We start from the raw sequence: 26,328 nt of genomic DNA on the forward strand, positions 1-26,328 counted from the left end.
AATAACAATTAATGCAAAGGACATCTTATTTTTAAAAAATTCACAGACACAAAGGGATCTGAAGTCAACCAGAATAAGATGACCACAGTGTACATGTCATAAAGAAAAAGAGAGAAAAGTTGACAGCAATAGTGACAACAAAAAAATAACAACAAAACTCGCACAAAGACCAAAGGAAGCTTCAGAAGACAGTGCAACTAGTGAGCAGAGTAGGAATTTGGAAGCATGTTCTGAGAGCTAGAATGGTCAGTGTTGAATTTGGTAAACAGGTGTGGAGATAAGAAAAAAGGAAATGCAAGAAAAAAATGTGTGCTCTTGGCTAGTATACAGATTATACACTGTCCTAATATAATTGAACATTGAATAAAAATAGTTTCTTGTATTCATTTACCTCTGTTAACTTTGATTGCTTCATTTTTAATAATGCTGGCAGGCTCTGGCTAATGTGATGAAAAATGTTATTCTTTAAAATGTTGGAGTGGAGAGCAGGGTAAAACACACCTATTAAAGAGTCAATTAATATTTGGAAAGGAAAAAAAGGAAAGTTATATTGTAGGAAGCTTTGCTTTTATTTGTCCTGATTTGAAGGTGCAGCAGGTGTGCAAAGAGGGAAGTTCACATTGTTATTTGCCGCAATTGAATGAGAAGAATCATACTTAAAGAAGGTAGAAATTTATTGAAATTAATGGCAACACAGAGTAGAAATGAGCCTTGGCAATCACTCACTCCAACCTTTCTTAGTTTACAGATGAATCTACTGAGGCTTCCGAGGGTGAGAAGACCCATTCAAGGTCATAAGACCCATTCACAGTCATGTGGCTAGTTTGTACTCAGGCAGAAGAAATTTCCAGATTTCTTGACTATCAGACTAGGGAGTAGTCCCCATGAGTGTGTCAGAGATGAATGAGTAAGGTACAAATTTTAAAAGCTGAAAAGAAAAGTGACGAATTCCCATTTCAAGAACTTGAATGTTGGTTGCAGTAGATGGAAGGGCTCACGCTGAGACCTAAGAAAGTGGAGGCTGGCTCAGAGTCCTCTTTCTGGGTTACAAGAGTTAATGTCAGAAGGAGGTGCAAGGTGCTATCTAAATGGGCCCTCCAGGTTCCAGGAGAGTAAATGGTCCTGGGGGAGGTCTTCCAGCTGATTTGAGAAGGGACACAAAGAACTAGAGAAGGGAAGGTTGAGATGAATTTCTGAGTTTGGAATGTGTGTTCACGTTAGAGCCGCCTCAAAGTCCTCTAAGAGATTTGTCAGTTTGGGAGAAAAAAGAATTGTAAGAGAGGAATGTTTTAAAAAGATAGTGCTATAAGAGCTATAGTGCAATAGTGCAGAGGGTAGAGGTGAAAGTCAAAAAGGATCATGCTCAGATGAAGCCAGGCAGTGGTGAGAAAGCCCAAACTGGGGAGAGTTCTGCTAGAACTTGGGATAGACATGTGGAAAGGTCAGATGTGCATTTTGACTCAAATGTCTTTTAACAAACTGTCCATATAACTCTGATGCTTGTCTTAGGAAAATTGACAACTTATCAATAGACATTGCAATTCTGTTGTGGCACGATTCATTCATATTCAGTAGACGTGGCTGAGGTGTTTGCCCACCATCAGCCTGAAACAACAGCAAAGTAAAACAAGGCTGGCATAAGTTTTTTCAAGGAAGAGCTGTTTCTAATCAGAGATCTGAATTGTGGGCCACAGGCTTACAGGGGTCATGAAGACCCAGATTTTCACAGGATCATTACATGGCTTATATATTAATAGGATGAGGAATCAAAGTTAATAAAGGCATGGTAGTCTGGGGAAGGGGTTAAAGTTTGGAGCTGGTATAGCAATTCACTTAGGCTTTCTGTTCCTAGAGAGAGTAGGAAGAAGTAGGACAGAAGAGAGAAAGAAGTGAGGTGGTCAGTCAGGTACTTCTCTCTCTCTCTCTTTGGCTTGGGAATAGGAAGGCATATAGGACACCCGATAAGAATACTGGGGTTTTGTTTTGAGACCCTGGGAGGAGCCAGCACCAACATGGGATAGCTATAATTAAGAGCGGGGACAGATCTAGTTGGCATACTTGAGGGTCTCTTGTTTCCTATTAATGAGGATGCTGAGTCTATAGCCAATAGGGCTGATGCGGCAGCTGTAGGACACTTAAGCTGCCTTACTCTCCCACCACACTTGTTGCCACCAATGGAGAGAAGCAGCGGGAGGGGAAGGCTGTTTGAAAGATGGAGCAATTTTATTCAGGAGAGACTGGGTATTCCCTAAAGCGGCTGTTTAAATTATTGGATCAAACTAAATTTAAACCAGGTTAGACATTTAGTTAATTTATTTTTCTCTAACCAGCAGGTGGAAGTTTGGAGGAAGACAAGATTATAGACAAAATAAAGGCACTACATTTTCTCTGATAAAAAAGTCTCTTAACATTTTCATATCCTGTTGGTTTTCCAGGAAACGTAGAAATCCTGTGTAAGAAATAGTCTCAAAATTGACGTGATGGATTAAAGATGGGAAAACATGTTCTGGAATGCCGAATGGCAACGTTAGTCTATGTCTACACACATAGATCAACATGTACTGAATATAGTTTTTTTTTTTTTTTAAGCAGTTGAATTCAGCAAGGCAATTATTTTATTGATCAATAAGAAAATATTTGGATTGAGTGAATTTTTTTGCCCTTTATTTGGGAGTCTATGTTTATCATCTCAATATGAGAGTGAAAATTTTCTCACAGAGACTTTCCATAGTCTTATAATGAGCCAGATTTAAGGCATTATTCTATCTGGAAATATTTGAGGGAATGTTTAAGCAAGGGATGCCATGTGATGGGGTAAGACCAGTACAATTCAGCAAAGGTTGACTGCTCCCTTATTCTGTGGAGGGCACATGACAGACATTGAGGGTGAGAAGGGGCATCAAGGGAGGAGGAATGCCATGAGGAGACAGAAGACACAGAGAATAGTTTTGGTTGGGGGAGTCAGGAGGGCTTCATAGAGGAGACGGTCTTTGTGCTGGGCTTTGAAGAAAGACTTCCATAGGTGGTGATTTTTCATGGGAAAGGCATTTGAGCTGAAGAAATGTGGATAAAGGAGCAAAAATGAGGAAATGCCCAGTGGGTCTATGGCCAGTGCAGTAGTCTGATGTGCCTAGCTAGAGACAGGCTACTAGGTGATCTCTAGTGGAGAAGGAAGAATGGCCACAGGGTGGAGTGAGTGAGGTGGAATGGGGGAGGGGGCAATCAGGAGATAATGTTAGGAAGGCTGGAGCCTGCGAGTGAGGGAGATTTGAAAATAAGGCCAGCATGGCCTACCTGCTCTGACATTGTCTAGATTTGGTAGATGTCATTGTCTCTGTGACTGGGGCATAATTAAAAGATTCAGAGCTTGTGATTCTGGCACCTGCCATGTCAAACTAGGATCTTCAGGTCTGTGTTGCTCTAGTGACTGTTTTGATGGGCTCCATTGGATTAGACTGACTGCATCTCTTGGACGTTGTCAGTTCCGCTGAGGAGATACACAAGTCACCACTCAGACACCATGGGCAGCAGCAGCTGTTGGCCAGAGGATCAAAAGACACACAGGAAGGCTCAGTAAAAGGGAAATGCAGCCAATAATAAGAGCTCCAGTTTCCATATTGGGTAATGAATAGAGATGGCAAAGCTTCAAAATAACCCCAAACCCTAATTTATCTATGAGGTTCAAGCAAAGCTACAAACTCTGTAGGCTGGTATTTTTAATTTGTTATTGAGTGTAACACCTGTGTTGGTTCAGTCTTACTCAAATTCCTGAGGTAATTAGTTTCATAGAATATTGCTAGGTTGGCATATTTCCCTTGCTCTCATCGCTCTTGGGAATATCGAAACTAGAAGACGGGTACTCTTATCACAGAGTTATATTAATAAATTTAATTAACATAAAACCACATTAATCCAATGGCTGGCACTGAGGCTGAAGAGCTTTTCCTTCTCTCATACTACCAAATTGCCAATCTTGTGAGTATCTGCCAGCTAGTGAGTTTTTTTAGAGTCAGGTTTGTTGAGGTATAATTTACGTCCCCTTTTTAGGGGTACTGTTCTGTGATTTTTTTGACAAATGTATACAGTTGTGTAATTACCACAGTTAAGATGGAGAGTATTTCCACTGCCCCCAAATTCCCTTGTGTCCCTTTACAGCCAATCCCCTCCCCTCACTCCAGCCTCTGGCAACTACTGATTCCTGTTACCACAGTTTTGCCTTTTCCTAAATGTCTTTTGAGTGGCTTCTTCACTGACCATAATCTGTTTTCCAGTCTCATCCATGGTATTGAATGTATCATTTTGTTCCTTGTTATTGCTCAGTAGTTTTCCATTGTGTGGATGTGCTTGAATTTGTTTATTCAGTTACCATTTAATGAACATTTGGGTTGTTTCCAGTATCTGGCGGTTATGATCAAAGTTGATCTAGAAATTCACCTACAGGTTTTTGTGTGGACTTATGCAATCATTTCTCTTGAAGACCTAGAAGTAGGATTGCTGGGTCATATGGTAAGTGTATGTTAAACTCTAAAAGAAACTTCCAAACTCTTTTTGAAAGTGGTAGTCCCCTTTGGCATTCCCACCAGCAATGTATGAGATTTCCAGCTGCTGCACGTTCTCACCAGCACTTTTTTCTCCAACATTTTTTATGTTAGTCATTCTTATAGGTGTGTAGTAGTATCACATTGTGGATTTAATTTGTGTTTCCCTAGTGAGTAATGATGTTGAGAATATTTCCATGTGCCTATTTTCCATCCATACTTTTTCTTTGGAGAAGTGACTGGCATTGGTGAAAGAATAGGCATATAAATTACTGGAACAGAAGAGCCAGTCAAGAAATAGCCCATAATTATATGGTCAGTTGATTTTCTACAGAGGTGCCAAGGTAATTCAATGGAGAAAGAATAGTTTTTTCAACAAGTCGTGCTGAGGCAATTGGATATCAATATGCAAAAGAATGAACTTAGACTGATATCTAACACCACATACAAAAATTAGTTTAAGATGGTTCTCAGACCTAAATGTGAAACCAAAACTATACAGATGCAAGAAGAAAACATAGGAGAACATGTTTGTGATTGTGGGTTAAACAAAGTATTCTTAGATAGGACACAAAAAGCATGTACTGTAAAAAAAAAAAAAATCCTAAATCAGACTCCACAAACTTAAAATCTTCTCTTCTTCAAAAGACACTATTGGGCTTCCTGGTGGCGCAGTGGTTGAGAGTCCGCCTGCCGATGCAGGGGACACAGGTTCGTGCCCTGGTCCGGGAAGATCCCACATGCCGCGGGGCGGCTGGGCCCGTGAGCCATGGCCGCTGAGTCTGCACGTCCGGAGCCGGTGCTCCACAACGGGAGAGACCACAACAGTGAGAGAGGCCCGCGTACCGCAAAAAAAAAAAAAAAAAAAAAAGACACTATTAAGAAAATGAAAAGACAAACCACAGGGAAAAAATATTTGCAAAGTATGTATCCAATAAAGAACTTATATCTAGAATACATAAAGAACTCTCACAATTCAGTAAGTGTGCTAGTCTGTTCTCCTCAGTCTACAATGCCTCTGTGCCTCCAAACATGAACTTCCCTGGATGGTACAACTTTTCCTTACACTCACCAGCTTCTCTCTTCCTCTTCCTCCCTCTCTCTCTTTCTCTTCCCTTCCTCTTCTGAGTGGTTGATCGATTGATTCTGACAGAAAAAGCCTTGGTTTTGGCTCTAATTGCTTTCTGGCATACCACTTAAGGAACTTTTTTATATTGTGAACTTTTTAGTACAACCAAGGAGATACTGGCTTGAGCTTCAGTTTTGGGGGGCTGAGCGCAATGAACTCTGGGAAAAGGTAGGAGTCTTCAAATGCACCTTGGTTATTTGAGTAGATCCAGTACTGATGTGACTAGAACAGGGACACTAACACCCAACATTTCAGATTAGTATACTTTTAGTTGTTATCACTCACCGACAAGATATCTTCATGTCTCCATGGGAAGGGTGAAGGGAAGAATTGGCAAAGACATATGACCAACAGTTGTGAGGGTCTTCAGGCTGCAGCTCTGAGTTCTTCATGAATGCACCTCCCGGAGTGGCAAGGTGGGGTTGTGCAGGACCATCCCTACCTGTCCCTCCTGCAGTAGGGGTGAGCAGGGAAGCAAAAAACACTGAAGCAGAGCTGGGCCCCAGGAGCGTGCTGCTTGGTGAATCTTTCCTGCTTGCAGGAGAGGGATAATTTTACACAACTGACAGAAGTCACGCCTAACGATTTTTTGACCCCGTGTTGTAGTTGCCCAGAGTGAGGGCTGCTGCCCCAACACTTTCTTAAAGCAAGAACTAGTCTGAAGCTATGATTCTTTTCCCCAACCACTCTCAGAGAAAAAGCCAAGACAAGAGCTTTGGAGTAGACTGAATGTATTATACTGTGGGCTGATTAAAGTAGGAGAGCTTTCCTTTTGTTTTAAATATATACTTCACACACATTTGAGGGGTGTGTGAGGGAGGGAAGGGCATTACGTGGTGTTCAGGCAAAGACACAGACTCTACAACAACAGCTTCTAAGTCATACTTCATTGTCTCAGGAGCTTATCCACTGATTTGCCAGGTTATAGATTTCCCTCCTCAGCAATTAGAAATGTTCCAAAGATTCAGCTGCCTTGTCACTGCAGTCCATTGTAGAGGTTCTTTGCTCTACATTTATTTGCTAATTGCCTTTTGTACTGAATTCCAGAGAGAGTTGTGTGTGTGTGTGTGTGTGTGTGTGTGTGTGTGTGTGTGTGTGTGTGTGTGTGTGTGTGTGAGAGATGCTTTCATCTGAGACCTTTATTTGTAGGGAATTTTGGGATTAGTTCTTGAACTATAGAACAGAGATTCCAAATTTTTTTAGTTGAGGATTTATTTTAAACCAAAACTTTCCTTCAACCTTTACCTGGTAACTGTCACATTTCTGGTATCTGTTGATTAAGAAAATACAAGATGGTATCATTACTTCAGTATGTTGGTAAAGGATTAAAGATAATAATACCAGCAATTAAAAACGGTGGTGTGGAGATGCATAAGGTAGGACTGCAGACTCTTTTGCCCTTACTCCCAGGGCCCTCAGGTGCAGTGAGCCCAAGGGCTGTAGGAAATGGATGGGCTGGTGTGTCATTCTTATTATATTTTATTTTTTCTTTTGCTCCATTTATTTCTTCTGGAGCACTTACACTGCTGTCTGAGAGTACAAAATAAAGGTCATGGATCATAACATGTCTCAGCTGGAAGGAATCTCAGGCATCCTTTAGCCAAGACAGCTCATTTTACAGATGGAGAAACTGAGTCCAATAGTGGGAAGTGTCCTTCCCAGTTTCAGGCAGTAATTTTGTGATGGAGCTAGGAGTGTTCATGCCTCTTGGCTGTCTCATATTTTCTCTAGCAGTATGAAGAACAGCCGCTTGTCTCTCTAGTGCTGTAATGCATTGGAAGCAGCCACAGTTTGTGCATCAACCTACTGCATCTATTTAAAAATTATTTTAGTGTTAAAAAGTTTGTCCCTCAAGCTCAATTTGTTTGAAATCGTATTTTTAAAAAGCCTGTTTACATGAGAAGGCAGCTGAGTTGATCAGCATAAACAAGGATGTTCTCTCCTAGTTGGCTGCTTCTTTCCTAGTGTGCTGGTGCCTGGGAGAATATTGGTCAAGGACAAGCTCTCAGGTGGTGTCTGCCTGAAAGCAGATGTGATTTTCTAGCTCTTACTCTTCACCAACCTGTGTGTGCATTTGCTGCCTTCTGAAGCACCAATTGTCATGCCAAGAGTGGCCTGCAGAGGGCAGCCTTTACTTTCCCGTGCTTAACTGTCACTGGAAAAAGTCCTGGCCTTTACCTGGAATGGAATGGGCTTGTTTGTCACCTAAGTGCAAATGTCATTTTAGCACTTCGCTGGTCACAACACTCTTTCTGGCCTTTATAGGAAATGACATATTCCTGTGTTCTTTGTCTCCAACACATGCTGCAGGAAGGCACGGGCAGTTATTATGCTTTAAAAGGTTGAAAAGAAAATGCTGAGACCTGTAAGCCAAATACCAGGGAGCACAGAGAACACAAATTAGGTTTCTGTGTCACCTGGGTCTTGTGGAAAGTAGAGAAAAGAAAGGATTGGCTTTGTGTCCTGTTGCTATTAACAAGCTCTCCGCTGTTACTTCTCTTCCCTGGGTTAGAGGGATATTCAGACAAGATTGGCACTCTCCCGGCCAGATTGGCTTTCCTTTCTTCCGTCTCACTCAGCTTTGCCCCTGGCCCATCACTTCCCCATCCCTGTCCCTTGCCCTCTTTTCTGCCCTGGTTGTGTGCTCTGGCACTTAGGTCTCTTTATCAGCCCCTCGAGGTGTTCTTGGCACAGATGCAGCTGCCAAGAGGTGCTGGTGAAAGTGCTCCCAAATGACCAGCAGTGGCAGGTGCCAGGAAGGCATCTGGTGACATGTGAAAGTCTAGGAAGAGCAATTTTATGGCCTATTGCAGCGCTGCTTTCTCTCAAGGCGCAAACTGACAAGTGGTTCCACTCTACCTGTGTCTCTCCTTTTAATTACAATCATTGTTGCTCCTGGCCAGGCCTCACCCACAGTGGCCAGAGGCACGAGGAACTTTCTTCATCAGCAGGAGTGGTGTTCACAGCTGGTTTTTCTTCGCATCCAACATCACACCTGGATAATACTGTTATCAAGCACTCAGCTAACACGTCCTAAGCGCTGTGTGTTTCCTCCGTGCTGTACACGTATTACTTCATTTACTCCTCATCTCCCAACACTCCTTTGAGGGAGATACTATTACAAACCTGCTTTTCAGATCAGGAAATGGTGACACAAGAGAGGTTAAATACCCGGCTCAAAGGCATATACCTAGTGATTGGTAGAGCCAGGCTAAGCTTCCATCCCAGGCAGAGTGGCTCCCCTCCCTGCCTCTCAGCACCATGCTCCGTTATTTCCAGAGACAGCAGTGATCTCACTTTCTCTGAGCAGAGAGGAAAGTTCACCTTTAAGAAAGTATGAGAATGTTGTGCTGCCTCAGTTTCTCCAAGGTGGTCTGTCTTGGGAGGCAAAATGGATGGATTGTTACTGATGGCCATAAGCACCAGAGTTATAGGCTGCTCCTTCCAGCAGGGTCATCCCGACTCGACTTGCCAGGACAGTCTCAGTGTGTGCTGTGGATCACAGCGTACATTGTATCATTGGTTCATCATCAGAAACAAAAAATCCCATCCTCAGCTATCCCTAGAGGCTGCTAAAGTGCTTCAAAGAGCAAAGTCCTTACCTTTAAGTTAATTAAGTAAACAGAGACTGTCTACTACATGCCAGCACTAAGCTCAGTTCTGGGGATATGAAGATTCATAAGACACAATCTTGCCATCTAGCACCTTGTGGTCTGGAGGAAGGGACAGATATGTCAGCAGTGCCAGAAAGCCTGCCTCTGCACTCCACGGCTGCACTCCTGGAGGTGGGTGCAAAGCCCCTCTGCAGGGTTCTTGTAAATGGGTGTGGCCCAGAATATTAGTAAACAGGACTGTAAGTCCTGGACTGGAGGAACTACCACCTCTGTTAAGGAAGCTGTCCTGGGACATAGCAAACTACACCTTTCTGTAAACTCCTGACGGAGCAGGGAGAGTGACTTATGACCCACATATGGGGTGGACAGGCGAAGCTTTAATTTAAAGCATAATCCCCTGCACATTTATCAACACCACCTGGAAAGTATGTATCTCCACCGAACATTTCTGCTACACTAAGGCTTCGTTAGGTCAGTCTTGTAAATAGCAGTTGGTTGTGTGGTTTGGAATTTTGACATTTTGAGGCATGTGCACCTCATTGACCTATCATAGCTCACATATGCCACCAAGAAGGAAGAGAAGAAGAGAAGACGATACTGCTGGATTTGAACCTGGAGGTGGACATGAGGAAGAGGGAAGGGAAGGAGGAGCCACCAAAGGAAAAATGCCAGAAGGAAGGGTGGGCAAGGCCAGTTGGAACCATGATGGGAAACACTCACGTGGTTCTGACTCTGGTCCTGACACTGCTCTGATGGCCTCATGTTCTACCATTCACAGTAAGCATGGAAGGGAGGGACTCTTATTATCCTCACTTCATAGATGAGCAAACTGAGGCACAGAGCAGCTAAGTAATTTTTCCTGAGACACATAATAAGCAAGTAGCAGATCTAGGACTTGAACCCAAAGTGCTGCTGCAGAGTCTGGGGTCCTAATCACACACCACCCAAGGGAAAAAATTACTCTCTACAGTGACATGAAATATTCTACTCAGTAGGGCCTGTTTCTTTTTTTCTCTGCAGGCAGCAAATAATAATTTAGTCTGTTGTTTCAATGTTCAACTTCAAATTCGACTAAGTGCCTCGCAGCCGGCTGTTTGGGAAGCAGGCAGCTAGTTTTTGATCCTAAGGGTATGGGACTCAGCTGTGACCAGGTTTACTGGCATCAAGCATGTCAGTCAGGGACAGTTTTCTAGTTCCAGGCCAGAGGATTCCATGACAAAACAGGCTTGTGACAGATCCTGCCAGGAGTCTCTCTTCAGGCAGGAAATGGGATTTAGAAAAGGAGAGCTCATTGCTTGTAGAGGCACACAGTGCTGGCCCAAAGAGCTGGGCTCTAAGGAAACCGGAAACCGCAAGCTGATCAGCGTAGACGATGATGGAGGGCACTTTTTTCTCCCAGTGATCCAGGGAAGCTCATTCTGACTGTATTATACTCTGCACTCCTCAGAGTAAGTATCTGTCCTCTCTGGTACAATACATACCGTAGTTGTTTGTCTAGGTGTCTGTCTCCTCAGCTAGCCTGTGAATTCTAAAGCAGGTAACTGTATTTTATTCACCTTAACATTTCCAGAGCCTGGGATGGTGTCTGTCTAGCATTAGGGACTTCAAAACGTTTATTACGTGAATTAACGATTAAGGAATAGGTTCGCTGGTTAGTCCAAGAAGTGATTAAGTAAAGCATAGCACCATGTGGATTACAAAGATAATCTCATATTTTTGGGTAAATATTCTCTCCTGCTGTTCTTGGAGAGGAGAGAAGTGGGGCAGGAGGAGGCATAGACTATATGCAATATGCATCCTACAAACACACACACACACACACACAAACACACACACTTGTGTTTATTCCTGTGCCATTTTGGAATCTGGAAAGGTTGGCCGTAAGGAAATGTCTTGTCAGGTAATTGTGCTTTTGAGTGTTGTCCATTCAAGAAGCCTGCCATGCTTACAAACAGTTTGCATAATACCTTGTTCATTAAGAGCCATAAATTAGTGCTGTTTTAATTGATTCCCTAGAGGCAGTAAATAAAATGACATGAAGTGACATTAAAAGGGGAAAATGACACTTGGTAGGTGTTTTTCTTCTTCCCATCCCTGCATCCCCTGAAGTCTGACAACACTCTCCCCTGTAACAGGCCATTTGTTCCAACCCATTCAAGAAAAGACCAATACAGAGGCAGAGTCAAGATGGCAGTGTGGAAAAACACCGAGTTAGCGTCTCCCCACAACTAGGGCACCTGCCAGCTGCTGGTGGGGGACTCTCACGCCCAAGGAGTTGGGAGGAACCCCAGAGTGAACTGGTAGGACGTAGGGGAACTGAGGGGGGAGGAGAAGTGGAGGCCAGACAGGATCGGCACCCCTGAGGCCGGGGAGATCAGAAGACGCAGGTGGGAAGGACTCTCGGGGAAGAGTGGGAGAGAAACACAGGGTGATCACCTGGCCCACTTGGGCCGGGGAGCCTGTCGAGCTCCCAAGCCAGTACTCCACCTCCAAAGCCCCATCCGGGTTGTGTGGGTCCTTGGGGGCATAGGGGGGAGGCTGGGGAGAACAGGAGAGGCAGGCGGGAGGGGTCCTCCCAGACCGGGAGAGTAGGGCGTTTGCCCTGCCCACTTGAGCCCAGGAAGCCTGCTGGGCTCCCAGGTGAGGTCCCCTGCCCTCTGAGACCAGGTGAGGGGGGCACACCTGGGCCCCTTGTGTTCCTTGAGCCTAAGCCCCACCCCCAGAGCCCCAGGGTCTTTTCCAGCCCTGTGGGTCTGAGCATTGGCCCCCCCCCACTGCCCAAACCTCATCTTTGCTTAGGCCCTGCCCTCCACAGCCAAGGCCTTCCCCCCCACTTTTTTTTTTCTTCTTTTCCTTCCTCCTCTCTTTTTTACTATTGTGGTACTCATTGTACCTTCTGGTTGTTGATTCATCTATATATATATTTTTAATATTCTTCCTAACATATCTGTTAGTTTCCTAGTCTAATTTTATTTTTTACTTTGTTATTCTTTTTTTTGCCACCCCAGGTGGCTTGCGGGATCTTGGTTCATGAGCCTGGGGTTGGGCTGAAGCTCCTGCACTGGGAGCTCTGAGTCCGAACCACTGGACTAACAGAGAACCTCAGACCTCAGGGAATATTCATCAGAGTGAGGTCTCACAGAGTTCCTCACCTCAGCACCAAGACCCAGCTCTACCCGGCCTACAAACTCCAGTGGTGGAAGCTTCAGGCCCAACAACCAGTAAGACTGGAACACAATCCCACTCATAAAAGAAAAAGAAAAAATGAGATGGCAAAAAAATATATCACAGATGACGGAGCAAGGTAAAAACCTACAACACCGAATAAATGAAGATTAAACAGGCCATCTACCTGAAAAAGAATTCAGAGTAATGATAGTAAAGATGATCCAGAATCTTGGACATAGAATGGAGGCATGGATTGGGAAAATACAAGAAATGTTTAACAAAGATCTAGAAGAAGTAAAGAACAAACAGAGATGAACAACACAATAACTGAAATGAAAAATACACTAGAAGGCATCAATAACAGAATAATGGAGGCAGAACAATGAGTAAGTGAGCTGGAAGACAAAATGGTGGAAATAACTGCCAAGGAGCAGAATAAAGAAAAAAGAATGAAAAGAAGACGATCTCACAGACCTCTGGGACAACACTAAATGCACCAATATTCGAATTATAGGGGTCCCAGAAGAAGAGGAGAAAAAGGGTTTGAGAAAATATTTGAAGAGATTATAGTGGAAAACTTCCCTAACATGGGAAAGGAAATAGTCACCCAAGTCCAGGAAGCACAGAGAGTCCCATACAGGATAAACCCTAAGAAAAACACACAGAGACACATATTAATCAAACTATCAAAAATTAAATTCAAAGAAAAAATATTAAAAGCATCAAGGGAAAAACAAAAAATTAACATACAAAGGAATCCCCATAAGGTTATCAGCTGCTTTTTCAGTGGAAACTCTGCAGGCCAGAAGAGAGTGGCAGGATATACTTAAAGTGATGAAAGAGGAAAACCTGCAACCAAGATTACTCTACCCAGCAAGGGTCTCATTCAGATTTGATGGAGAGGTCAAAAGCTTTTCAGACAAGCAAAAGCTAAGAGAATTCAGCATCACCAAACCAGCTTTACAACAAATGCTAAAGAAACTTCTCTAAGAGGGAAACACAAGAGAAGAAAAAGACGCACAAAAACAAACCCAAATACCAAATGTAAAATAGATAGCTAGTGGGAAGCAGCCGCATAGCACAGGGAGATCAGCTCAGTGCTTTGTGACCACCTACAGGGGTGGGATAGGGAGGGTGGGAGGGAGGGAGATGCAGAGGGAAGGGATATGGGGATATATGTATAACTGATTCACTTTGTTATAAAGCAGAAACTAACACACCATTGTAAAGCAATTATACTCCAATAAAGATGTTAAAAAAAAAAAAAAAAGCCCCAGGACAGAGGAAGAGACAGAGAATTAAAGTCTTCCATGACTGTAACCCCAGCAACACGAGGCAGAGGTTGGGTGGAGTCATTATGCAGAAGGACACATGGTTTTCAGATTGAATGCCCTAGAAAGTCAGTGCCTTGACAATAAGAATTGTCAATATGCAGAATTCTTTTGAAGTGAGAATTCGAGACAATTTTATGCAATTTTCTTTTTTGTTGTTTTTCTATTCACTCTTTATTGTGCTGACTTATTAAAGGCACTGTGGGTACTTCAAAACAAACAAACAAACCCAAAACAATTAAGAAAATGGTAACAGGAACATACATATTGATAATTACCTTGAATGTAAATGGATTAAATGCCCCAACCAAAAAACACAGGCTCACTGAATGGATACAAAATCAAGACCCATATATTTGCTGTCTACAAGAGACCCACTTCAGACCTAGGGACACATACAGACTGAAAGTGAAGGGATGGAAAAAGGTATTGCATGCAAATGGAAAACAAAAGAAAGCTGGAGTAGCAATTCTCATATCAGAGAAAATAGACTTTAAAACAAAGACTATTACAAGAGACAAAGAAGGACACTACATAATGATCAAGGGATCAATCCAAGAAGAAGATATAACAATTGTAAATATTTATGCACCGAACACAGTAGCACCTCAGTACATAAGGCAAATGCTAACAGCCATAAAAGGGGAAATCGACATTAACACAATAATAGTAGGGGACTTTAACACCCCACTTACTCTAATGGACAGATCATCCAAACAGAAAATAAATAAGGAAACACAAACTTTAAATGACACAATAGACCAGATAGATTTAATTGATATTTTATAGAACGTTCCACACAAAAGTGGGCAGAATACACTTTCCTTCTCAAGTGCACATGGAACATTCTCCAGTGTAGATCACATCCTGGGTCACAAATCAAACCTCAGAAAATGTATGAAAATTGAAATCGTATCAAGCATCTTTTCTGACATACAACGCTATGAGATTGGGAAATCAATTACAGGAAGAAAAACTGTAGAAAACACAAATACATGAAGGCTAAACAGTGCACTACTAAATAACCAAGAGATCCACTGAAGAAATCAAAGAAATAAAAATATACATAGAAACAAATGACAATGAAAACACGACAACCCCAAAACCTATGGGATGCAGCAAAAAGCAGTTCTAAGAGGGAAGTTTATATCAATACAATCTCACCACAAGAAGCAAGAAAAATCTCAAACAATCTAACCCCTACATTTAAAACAAACTAGAGAAAGAAGAACAAAGAAAATCCAAAGTCAGTAGAAGGAAAGAAATCATAAAGATCAGAGCAGAAAATAAATGAAATGGAAACAAAGGAAACAATAGCAAAGATCAATAAAACTAAAAGCTGGTTTTCTGAGAAGATAAACAAATGGATAAACTTTAGCCAGACTCATCAGGAAAAAACGGTAGAGGATTGCAAATCAATAAATTAGAAATGAAAAGGGAGAAATCACAACTGACACTGCAGAAATACAAAGCATTATAAGAGACTACTACAAACAACTCTATTCCAATAAAATGGACAGCCAGGAAGAAATGGACAAATTCTTCGAAAGGTACAATTTTCCAAGACTGAACCAGGAAGAATTAGAAAATATAAACAGACCTCTCACAAGTAATGAAATTGAAGCCATAATTAAAAATCTTCCAGCAAACAAAAGCCCAGGACCAGATGGCTTCACAGGAGAATTCTATCAAACATTTACAGAAGAATTAACACCAGTCCTTCTCAAACTCTTCCAAAAATTTGCAGAGGGAGAAACACTCCCAAATTCATTCTATGAAGCCACCATTACCCTGATACCAAAACCCAAAAAAGATATCACAAAAGAAAATTATACACCAATATCACTGATGAACATAGATGCAAAAATCCTGAACAAAATACTAGCAAACAGAATTGAACAGCACATGAAAAGGATCATACACCATGATCAAGTGAGATTTATCCCCGGGATGCAAGGATTCTTCAGTATACGCAAATCAATCAGTGTGATGCACCATATTAACAAATTAAGGAATAAAAACCATGTGATCATCTCAATAGATGCAGAAAAAGCTTTTGACAAAATTCAACACCATTTATGATGAAAACTTGCCAGAAAATGGGCATAGAGGGAAACTACCTCAACATAATAAAGGCCATATCTGACAAGCCACAGCAAGCATCATACTCAATGGTGAAAAACTGAAGGCATTTCCACTAGGATCAGGAAAAAGACAAGGATGTCCACCCTCGCCACTCTTAGTCAACATAGTTTTGGAAGTCCTAGCCACAGCAATCAGAGAAGAAAAAGAAATTAAAGGAATACAAATTGGAAAAGAAGAAGTAAAACTGTCACTGTTGCTGATGACATGATACTATACATAGAAAATCCTAAAGATGCAACAAGAAAACTACTAGAGCTAATCAATGAATTTGGTAAGGTTTGCAGGATACAAAATTAATGTACAGAAATCTATGGCATTCCTATACAACAACAGTGAAAAATCAGAAAGAGAAATTAAGGAAACACTCCCATTTACCACTGCAACACAAAGAATAAAATACCTAGGAATAAACCTGCCTAAGGAGGCAAAAGACTTATACTCAGAAAACTATAAAACACTGATGAAAGGAATCAAAGATGGCATAAACAGATGGAGAAATATACCATGTTCTTGTATTGGAAGAATCAATGTTGTGAAAATGATTGTACTACACAAAGCAATCTACAGATTCAGTGCAATCCCTATCAAACTACCAATGGCATTCTTCACAGAATTAGAACAAAAATTTTTACAATTCATATGGAAACACAAAAGACTCCGAATAGCCAAAGCAATCTTAAGAAAGAAAAACAGAGTTGGAGGAATCAGGCTCCCCGACTTCAAACTGAACCACAAAGCTACAGTAATCAAGACAGTATGGTACTGGCACAAAAACAGAAATATAGATCAATTACAGGTTTAGAATGACCAGAGATAAACCCCCACACATATGGGCAACTAATTTATGAAAAAGGAGGCAAGACATACAATGGAGAAAAGACAACCTCTCAATGAGTGGTGCTGGAACTGGACAGCTACATGTAAAAGAATGAAATTAGAACACTCCCTAACACCATACACAGAAATAAACTCCAAATGGATTAAAGACTAAGTGTAAGACCGGACACTATACAAGTCTTAGAGGGAAACATAGGAAAACCACTCTTGACGTAAACCACCAGCAATATCTTTTTTGACCCATCTCCTAGAGTAATGGAAGTAAAAATGAAAATAAACAAATGTAATTAAACTTAAAAGCTTTTGCACAGCAAAGGAAACCATAAGACAAAACGACAACCCTTACAATGGGAGAAAATATTTGCAAATAAAACAGCAGACAGGGCTTCCCTGGTGGCGCATTGGTTGAGAGTCTGCCTGCCGATACAGGGGACACGGGTTCGTGCCCCGGTCCGGGAAGATCCCACATGCCGTGGAGTGGCTAGGTCCGTGAGCCATGGCTGCTGAGCCTGTGCGTCTGGAGCCTGTGCTCCGCAACGGGAGAGGCCACAACAGTGAGAGGCCCGCGTACCGCAAAAAAAAAAAAAAAAAAAAAAAAGCAGACAAAGGATTAATCTCCAAAATATACAAACAGCATATAGAGCTCAATATCAGAAAAACAAGCAATCCAATTAAAAAATGGTGGAAGACCTAAATAGACATTTCACCAAGAAGACATACAGATGGCCAAGAGGCACATGAAAAGATTTTCAACATCACTAATTATTAGAGAAATGCAAATCTAAACTACAATGAGGTATCACCTCACGCCAGTCAGAATGGCCATTATCAAAAAATCTAGAAACAATAAATGCTGGAAAGAGTGTGGTAAAAAGGGAACCTTCCTGCACTGTTGGTGGGAATGTAAATTGATACAACCACTATGGAAACAGTATGGAGGTTCCTAAAAGACTAAACATAGAACTACCATATGACCCAGCAATCCCACTATTGGGCATACACTCTGAGAAAACCATAATTCAAAAAGAGACATGTACCCCAACGTTCATTGCAGCACTATTTACCTTAGCCAGGACATGGAACCAACCCAAATGTCCATTGACAGATGAATGGATAAAGAAGATATGGCACATATATGCAATGGAATATTACCAATAAAAAGAAATGAAACTGAGTTATTTGTAGTGAGGTGGATGGACCTAGAGTCTGTCATACAGAGTGAAGTAAGTCAGAAAGAGAAAAAGCTGTATGTTAACACATAAATATGGAATCAAAAAGAAAAAAAAATGGTACTGATGAACCTACTTGCAGGGCAGGAATAAAGAGGTAGACACAGAAAATGGACTTGAGGAGATGGGTTGGGAGGGGGAAGCTGGGGCCAAGTGAGAGTAGCATCAACATATATACAGTACCGAATGTAAACTAGTTGGCTGGTGGGAAGCAGCAGAATAGCACAAGGAGATCGGCTCAGTGCTTTGGGATGACCTAGAGGGGTGGGATAGGAAGGGTGGGAGGGAGGCTCAAGAGGGAGGGGATATGGGGACATATGTATGCATATGGCTGATTCACTTTGTTGTGCAACGGAAACTAACACAGTATTGTGAAGCAATTATGCTCCAATGAAGATCTATTTACAAAAAAAAAAAAAAAAGAAAAAAAGCAAGGACCAATACCTTGAACAGGTTGCAGGGCTTCTGGAGAGCTTCAGCTTCTGGATTTGGCATCATGAGTTGTTGCCAGGGCAGGCTATGCCCAAAAAAGAAGTAGGTTCTGTCAGGCTGCAAACTAGGAGTAGCAATTTTGCTAATTATGGAAACACATCTAACTGTGAAATCAAAATCTTGATCCCTTATTAAAGCAATTTCAGTCATTATGTGTCTTTGTCATTAGAGTCACACTAGCTCCCTAGTCTCTGACTATAAAACAAGCTATTTTGGGAATGGCAAGGAAGCTAATGTTTATGATGTCCATTCTGCGCCAGATCTTGCTCTGGGGATTACACATATGATCTTACACCACAACCATGATAAATTGACATCAATTTCTCTATTTCTGTAGATGAAAGCACAGAGATTCAGAGAGGTTAATTATCTGGCTAAAGAACACACAGCTTGCAAGTAATGGAGCCAAGATTTAAATCCATGTCTATACAACCTTAAAGTATGTATTCTTTCTACAAAATTATGTAGTCATGATAGCTTTTGTGATTTGATCATAGGAAAACCAAAAAGGGGCCATTGCTCATTTAAAATAGTTACGAACCTCTACCAGTGATACATAACTTTCACAGAGAATTTTGGTAACATGCATGAACAATTCAGTGTTTATGTAAATCTATGCATTACTTCTCAGCAATATTTGCATTAAAAGGGAGGCCTAATTGTGAAATAAAAATATTTGTCTCATATTTTTATGTTTTGTTCATTGCTTTATCCCCAGTGCCTAGAACTGTGCCTGTTACATAGTAGATAATCAGTGTGTCTTTACTGAATAGATTAAAGCAATGTCAGTCATCGAAGACAGTTTGGGAGAAATTTTGGAGGTGGAGGAATGCAGAACAGTGGTGTGTTGTTCCCCAGAACCCCTGAAATCACACACCTTAGGCAGTGGGTCACTCTACTTACAGATAAAACTGAATATGTGTCTTTAAACAATGCTGATAGAAACCTCAGGGGTAGGCCCAAGACATAGACAGGGGTATGCGGAAACGGAAGTGATTAAAGAAGGAGTACGAAGGAGGAAAATATGTAGGAACGGGTATGAGCAAAGGATGCAGAACTGTGCAGAGCAGGAACATGGCACAGTGTTTCCTGGTCTGTCTATACTCTGCAACATTGCTCATATTCCCCTCCCGTCTTCTTTCGGAGCAGTACAGGACTCCCAAGGATTAATGTGATGCAGGTGTGGAGGTTGTAGGGCCTCCAGGATGGTGTGCTTTTCAGGCCGATACCAGGTCTGACCACCGGATGGCAGTAGAGGACCAGCCTCAATGTCTTCCTCCTCAGGGTCCTGGGGCAGTAATTCAGGAAAGAAGCCTGGAATGGGGGTGGGGAAAGGGAGGGCAGTGGTCATAGTGGGAGGAGTGTGCCAGGGTTGAAAGTGGAAAGACGAGATCTGTGGGAGAAGGGGCATCTCCGTGGTGATTTTGGAGGATGGTGGGGCTTGATGGGGACTTGCGGTTAAGTTCCTTGTAGTTCTTAAATAAAGTGCCTTGGACAGAGTGTAAACAAAGAGATCTCATTGTCTAGATCCAGTAGACTCTGAGCTCCATGAGGGCAAGTACTGCTGGCCTAGGTCACTGTTGTGACCCTGCAGCATAGTATCTAGTCAGACATATATGGTAAGTGATTGACAGATATTTCAATCACTTTCAGTCGAGGATCTTACCATCCATGGAATAATTTTCAGTTGTGTTTGGTGTGTGTGTGTGTGTGTGTGTGTGTGTGTGTGTGTGTGTGTGTGGCGGGGGGATGGGAGGGTTTGGGGCTTATGTGAATTTTTTAGGCAAGAGGGAGTTTTGCTTTTGTCAGATTTTTCAAAGAGCCTAAGTGGCCCCTAAACCACTGAGCCACTGTTTGGCTAAAGCTTTTCAACTGCTATGATCAAAACTCCATAAAATTTCCAGGTCCCTCACCAGACAACTATTTCCTGTGTTAGGATAGCACCAGTTACTGTAACAAATGGACCTTTAAAAGGTATGTCGGGTCCAGTAAATGTCATATATAATAGAAGTTTATCTCTTGCTCAAATAAATATCCAAGGCAGTCCCTAGTTAGTGGCAGTCTTTGAGGGACCAGGACTTCCGTGTCTCTGACATCCTCAGTGTAACGCTTTCAGTGTCACCCTTAGGGGTGAACATCACAGTCAGCCAGGAAGGGAAGAGTGCCAGTGCATGAAGGAGGCTTTTAAGGACTGGACCAGAAAATGGTACATATTATTTGCCCTCACATTCAGTTGAGCTCATTCACTTAAAGATGATGTTTACAGCAGAAGCTGGGAAGTGTCTTCCAGTTGTACTCAGGTGGGAGAGACAAAGGATTTTGGTGAGCAGCTAGAATCCCTACCACATCTCTTCTGTTTATAACCAAGCACATTTGCAGTAATACTCTTCAAGTGGTAGTGCCAGTGCAAAATTCTAATGATTGATGAACTGACTCTCTTTCCTGGGACTCGAGACCATTTTTAAAACCTTGCTAATCATGGATAGTGGTGTCTCCTGCTTCAAACACTCAGTGTCTCCCGTTATTTTTACAGGGTTCCTGTCTGCTTTGACAAAGTGGACTTTTTCTGGGGATAAGACAAGGTTTCACACATTTCCTCATCCAAAGTGGTCCCAGGAGTCAGGAGAATGGAGGATATTTTAGGATAGTACCCCAGACATACTGACTCTGGCACATCTAGTTCTCTTATTGGGAGGCAGTAAGCATAGCAGGTCTGATTCAGACTGGCCAAGCAGTAAACTTTCAATCCAGGTTAACCACTGTTCTTACTGTCTTTCATTGATCTGAGAAGATTATGGCTTTTTGTTCCTCTTGCTGATACGCAAGGGTACGATTAGGATGAGAAGATACAGAATAGAAGCAATGGATTTTTGTGTGGAAGGGGAGGGGCTTTGAGAAAGAAGATATTAATGGTAAGTGAGAAGAAGAAGAGAAAAGTCAGAAAATGGATGGACAGAAAGGTGATGAGAGAGGAGAAAGGAGAAAGGGTAAAGATGATGTACAATGCAAGACATTTTAATGTCATGGAACACCATCCTAATAACACAGGATCCTATGACCTGTGGTTCTGTACACTCTTTCACCTTGCCTTCGTTGACACCTGTTTGTGCTTAGTTCTGATTTATTTATCTTTTGAGCAGTCTTGAAGTATTATTTTTATTTTTGTAATCCTCTGAAGTCTGAAGTGAGAGTATTGATATTTAAATAAAATAGACTTGCCCTAGGAATCTAGTTAATTACTACTTGCCATTTTTCAGTATTAGATATTTTTAGCAAATAATAATACTGATATGTACAGATTACTATTTGAAGATCATCATTTATCTAATTAATCCCCACTCTTTTTTGGTCAGGTAGATAAAATATGCATTGTTATTCCAGTAGGGGATGGATGTCCAAGGAATAACACTATAATGATGAAACTCACCATTTGGCTGAGAGGTGGATTTATTCATTAAGGCATGCTTGCATTATTTATTTTATTAAATGTTTATCGAGGCCTTATTGTGTGAGAGCTGCTAGAAGGGATACAGAGAATAAAGGACAACTCTTTCCTTTAAGAAGTACCTGACAATTGAATGCCCACCATGTGACAAGGGCCATGCTAGATGTGTCCTGTGCATTTAATTCCCACACACACCTTGCAAGGCAAGATTCTCATAATTTCTCAGATAAGGAAGCTCAGAGAATTTGTATAATGTGCTGAAGTTAAATGGAGGAGCTGGGATTTGAACTCAGATTTCATGGGGTCAAAGTCCATCTTCTACATCATGCTGACTTTTGGTTGCAAGGAGCTAATCTTATACCTATAATAATAAAACTAACAAACCAAGTCCATTACTCATCTCCTTAGATGTACTTGTTAGTAAAACCAGGCTGTCACCCTGAGCATTCCACACTCTCTTACTTCTCTACCTCTGCTCATGCCTTTATTTTAGCTTAAAACACCCTCCAATTATCTCCATTTATTACAGCACTACCCATTTTTAAGGGCCAGCTTAAATGCCATCTCTTTTGTGAGGATGAAACCTTAACTCATTTTTCTAATGAGTGATTTCTCCCTCTTTGAAACTGTACTCCTCACTTAAGGTAAACTGTCTAGTTTCTGTGCTTGTCTTAGTGTCTTTGTGATAGGCAGCCTCTAAGACAGTCCCCAGTTACCTCCACCCCCTAGTATTCATACCTTTGTATAATCCCTGGATTTATTGATTCTCTTCTAACGAATAGAATATGGCAGAAGTGCTGGGATGTCACTCTGATACTAGCTGATAAAAAACATTTTGGCTTTTGTCCTAAGCACTGTCTTTTACTCCCTCCTGGATCTCTTGCTCTGGAGAAAACAAGCTGCCATGTAGAGAGGTCCATGTGGCAGGGGATCAAGGTCCATGTGAGTGAGTGTGGAAGTGAATTCCCTTCAGCTGAGCTTTCAGATGAGACTGCAGCCCCAGCTGACAACTTGACTGCAGCCTTACTAAAGATCTTGAGGCAGAGGTAGCCAGGTAGCTGTATCCTGATCCTGACCCAAAGAAATGGTGATACAATAAATATTTGTTGTTGTATGCCACTATGTTTTGGAGAAATTGATTAAACATCATTGTAACCAGTGTGGTCCTACTAGACTGTAAATTGCTTGGAGACCAAGTCTCTTTCTTCTTTGTCTTTAATCTGCAGCATCAAGCAAGATGTTTTGTATCAGGGCAGGAAGATATGCCCTCTCTCGGGTCTATGGTACTAGTGAGGAGGATTTGGAATAAAAAAGGTCTTACTGGAATTGGTACCACTCCTCCTGGATTGCAAAGAAAGAGCTTGTCCCCTTTACTGTGGTGGCTCCTGTAAGGGAAGCTTGGCTCAGGAAAGAGCCAAAAACACCTAGTCCTGAAATAGCAGGATTCTTGCTTCACGAAGGGTGGCAGCATCCCAAGTCACGTTGATAGGAAGGATGTCTTTTCCTCACAAATGATTGACTTGATTGTCCTCAGGGAAAAATTAGTGCTTACCTTGTCAGGTGCTTGTGTCTTAAATAAGCAGTGAGAAAAGCAGTGATATAGCCCTCCCTGATACAATGAAGGAAACTATTGGAGCAACAATCTTGGCTTTTACTCAGGGTGCTTAATCTCACCTTTTCCCTTTCTCCTCCCTTCTGGAGTTTGCAACTGAGTACCTCATTAAATACCTAGCTAAAGCCAGAGGACCCTAGTGTTTAAGCCACACAGAAAACTACCAAGATTTCTCCTTTTTCCAGAGAGGTGGTGGAGTCTCCCAAGGGAAGGAGCAAGATCAACATGTTGGTTTGATGAAGGGAGGCATTATTTGGAGGAAGGAAGAGGAGGTTGAGAGATGGTGAACATCCGTGTACTACAGTCTTTTTTCAGAAGTTAGAGACTGAAAGCCCTGTTTCTCGAGGCACAAAGGAAAGCTAAGACAAAGGAAAGATGGTCCTCTCAGACCATCTTGCACTTTGGAGAGTTCTTTGACCATTAGGTACGGATACTGTGTATCTCCACAGTATCAGTATCAGAGTCAGGTGAATGTGAGTAGGTGGGGTGTAAGAGGCTCAGCAAGGTGTCACCACGGTAATGCTTGCCAGTCATTTTGTTGGAAGTCAGGAGGAGCAGGGCTGAAGGACAGACTGCATCCACACTCTCTCGCCCTGCTCTTATTCCACGCACCCCATTCCCCAGCCCCCAAATCTGGGAATTCCTAGGAGAAGTTCTATTAGATAATAGCTCAAGTTTCTTATTTCATTGTAGACTCAAAGCAGTTCTGGACCAAGTCCTTGCTGTTAGCGTATGAGGGCTATTACCTGGCAGTGGCCCCAAATATTCAAAAGCACAAGGGATAATGTAATTAAATTCCCCAATTTCTCTTTAGGTAAGTGTTCCCAAAGCAGAGGCCTTGCCCCTTATGGAATGTGAGTCTCTGGAATGAGTGTGTGGCACGAATAATTAAAAATATTAAATGCTTTATAAGTTTTGAGTCTGGCTTTGAGTGTATAGGAGCATGTCAAGCAGAGGAAGCTAATTTATGTTCAAAAGTTAACCTTAAAAATGTGCTGATGGAAAAATCCTTATTTCATTTTGCTTTGTGTGTTTGATATCATGGTTGCAGCTAAAGTTATCATGTAGGAGAAAGAGATGTTCTATTTTTTCAATTTGTTCTCATTTGTTTCCTGCCAAATTTTTTGCAGTATTGTGAACACATTTATTTGTGTGTGTGTGTGTGTGTGTGTGTGTGTGTGTGTGTGTGTGTGTGTGTATGTTTTCATTAAATCTGCCTTTGTCAGGCTAAGTCTCTCATTATTGGCAAATACAGAAATACTAAAGTAATGTGTTATTTATTGACCATGAAAAGTAAAAGGATAAGGTGTTTTGTGGGGGACAAAACTCAATTTATAATCTTCTGCCCTTTATGAAGGATCTTGTTGAATATTGTCTTAGAACTGATTATGAAAAGGACAGGTTTTCCAGAGAAATTAAAAAAGAAAGAAAGAAAAAGAAAGCAGCTACACAACAAACTTCTTTAAGCTAAATAAACACAGATTGAAGGAACAATCCACAAGAACTATCTTCCTTATTCCACAGCCAACAGCAAAGTCTTATATCCCGTTATGGTAAGGAGCAAGCCTTTGAACCTTGCGTTGTTCACTGCCAGGCAGCAGCACTTAAGGCTCAGGCAGACAATGTTTACAGTTGCTTTAGGGAGTTTCTAGGATAATAGCTCGACTTGTATTTCTGAGTAGGATTGATCCTGCCTTCCTGGTCTGCATTTCCCCAAAGCAGAGGCTGGAGAGGCCTAAAACTGGGTGAAAAAGTGGACTGCTAGGAGTAACACATTAAGTAAGATTTCCCCCTGTGCCTTAGTTGTTCCTCTTGTTGCAAAGTTGTGGGTGGGCACAGAGGGAGGTCATGCATCCTGTCAGGTCATGACAGTGCTATTTAAGTCTGGGCAAACACTTACGAGCTCATTTTCAGAATCTGTCAATATTCAGGCCGAATCTACATGCAGCTCATGTTGAAGATGGCAAGCCCTCTCTGTTGCCTCCATTAGCCTGCTCTCTGAATAACTATTTAGAAGTCCAGCTTACTAATTTATTTAATTGCCCAGTACTATTAAGTAAGAAATAAACTTCTGTTGTAGTAGAGCCATTATATATTTTGGGGCATATTTTTTACAACAGCTAGCCTACTCTAATTATTACACATATTCTATTACCATGGACTGGAATTTTCATGGGAATGTCTCTAAGTTTTATCTATCCAAATATTATGCCTTTGTCAGTAACAATACCCACTGGGTTTCATGAATAAATCAAAATGGAGGAAAGGCAAAAAGAGACAGTAAAAGGATATTTAAGGTATTTCATAACCATGTTTCCTCCGCTGAATGTTAATGTTAGTGTTAAAATTTATTTTCAAGTTCATGGAGATTGTTCCCTTTGTGCCTGGCATGAAACTAACCAAATTATTCACATGAGTGAAAATTATCACTGTGGTTGCTTCTGCCTGTTTTTTAGGACATAATGGACAGTTACCAAGATCAAAGCAGAATCTCTGGCTGAGGGTTAAAAGCAATGCAGAGAAAGGGAGTGAGAAAAAGCAAGTGGGAGTTCACTGGATATTGACTACATGCTAAGGTAGTGACAACTGAATAAAAGTTAAAGTGTTAAAAAAGGGCTTTCATGATACTGCAGACTGTGTGCATTGTCAAGGGAGAAGAGTGAGGCCTTGACACAGATCAGATGTGTGACTTTCTCAAGTCACTAAGATTCTCTGGGTCCCAGTTTTCTAATCATAAAAGGAGGTCTGACTAGATGTTTTCTAAGGTACTGAATATCTTAACTTTAAA

General features: G+C 41.6%; 1 long non-coding RNA gene across 1 annotated transcript in view; it reads left to right on the forward strand.

Moving 5' to 3' along the window:
- Nucleotides 1-26,086, forward strand: part of LOC116754369 — a 115,532-nt gene extending 89,446 nt beyond the window's left edge. The window contains exon 3 of the long non-coding RNA XR_004350047.1: nt 25,997-26,086. This is a non-coding gene — a long non-coding RNA (uncharacterized LOC116754369). The remainder of the gene's footprint in view (nt 1-25,996) is intronic.
- Nucleotides 26,087-26,328: the final 242 nt, after the last annotated feature.

Source organism: Phocoena sinus, chromosome 5 (assembly GCF_008692025.1).
Source record: "Phocoena sinus isolate mPhoSin1 chromosome 5, mPhoSin1.pri, whole genome shotgun sequence".
NCBI lineage: Eukaryota > Metazoa > Chordata > Mammalia > Artiodactyla > Phocoenidae > Phocoena > Phocoena sinus.